Source organism: Galeopterus variegatus, unplaced genomic scaffold (assembly GCF_000696425.1).
Source record: "Galeopterus variegatus unplaced genomic scaffold, G_variegatus-3.0.2 Scaffold7945, whole genome shotgun sequence".
NCBI classification, from domain to species: domain Eukaryota; kingdom Metazoa; phylum Chordata; class Mammalia; order Dermoptera; family Cynocephalidae; genus Galeopterus; species Galeopterus variegatus.
In genome coordinates, this window is record NW_007734056.1 from 60,569 (window position 1) to 62,141 (window position 1,573).

The following is a 1,573-nucleotide window of genomic DNA, read 5'->3' on the forward strand; positions in this document are numbered from 1 at the left end:
TTTATTTTTCTAATGCCACATTGATTTCTCAGTTTTTACTTCTACATTTCCATATTGAACATGTGATTTTGTTGTTATCACCTTAGTCATATACATATATCATTTTGTCCAGATGCCTGAGCATTAAAAAAAAACTAAGTGACAAAGGATTTTGTCATTACCTGCCCTCATAGCATTGATGAATAGTAAACACCAGGTGATGCTATAACTCTGAGACATTTTAAAGTGAAAGTAGTTTAAATTGCTCTTCCAATTGGGGTAAACTGAATGTTTGCTCTCAGTCTTGTGTTTCATTACTAAGGATTAAAACAACAACAATAAGTCAACCAATCCTGTGGTTAAATGAAAAAGTGTAAGTAGTTTCTTAGTGGTCATTTGTAGTAAATGAACATTTTAAAATGAGACAATTTGGAAGCTCTGATCACAACAGTTAAAATTTTATTACATCATATATTGGTAAAGCTTGTGCTGTTAGTTTTTACACATTGAACTAGTTATAGGAGTTATTTGATTTATATAATCAATTCTCAGCTTTATCGAATCTGAAGGAAAACTTTAACAGAGATGTATATGAAGAATGAATCTTGTTGATTGATCTCCAAAGGCTAAATTGGTCTCTACAAATATTTAAGTAGAGAGTCAGTGATTTCTAGACTAAAATAAAAAATATTGATGACTGGTCACTTGAAAATAATTGTGTGTACACTTTTTAAAAGCCAAATATTTATTTAGTTGATTTTTTTATTCATTTATTAATACATGCATCAATTCAGCAAAATTTATTGAGCGACTGCTATGTGTTAGGTATTGTTCTGGTGATGGGGATGCTTTTGGAAACAAAAACAACAAAAATCCATGTATGACCTCAGGAGCTTACATTCTAGATGGTGAGGTTACACAATAAATACAATTAATAAATTATATCATACATTAGGTGATAAGTGTATTGAAAACAATGAAGCAGGTAAACGAAGATCAGGAAGCCTGTGGTGGTGATGACAACAAGGGCATATTTGTTTGTCTTATAAGTAGGATAATCATGTTAGGTCTTATTGAGAAGGTGGCATTTGAGGTTAGGGAGTCAGTCATGCAGACATGTGTGGAAAGCCCAAGGTAGGGGCATGCAATTGTTAAGTGACTACAGTGATTACCGAGCAATCATATAATTTGGTCAACAAAATATCTGCTTTCAGTTCTGTCACCTCTCTCAGCTATTGAATTTCCTGAATAGAGGAAAAAAATACACAGCTAGCGTGGTTATTACTTCCCCATTATAATCTCAGAGTCAGCCAGAATGCGCAAAGACATTGGAATTAATTATGAATAGTACATTAAATTTACAGAATTGTTTGCCATTTGACCAAGGGAGTTTACAACCAGAGAATTTTTATTAATAAAGGTAAACTGCTTTTTGAAATGAAAGTGCTTCAGAAATATACAAAACATACACAAATGTAACTTTCTTAATAAATTTTGAAGATGTAGGAAAGAATGTTTTTTTAAAAAAATATTGACTTGGGCCGGCCCGGTGGCACACTCGGTAGAGTGCGGCGCTCCTGCTGAGGGTTCGGAT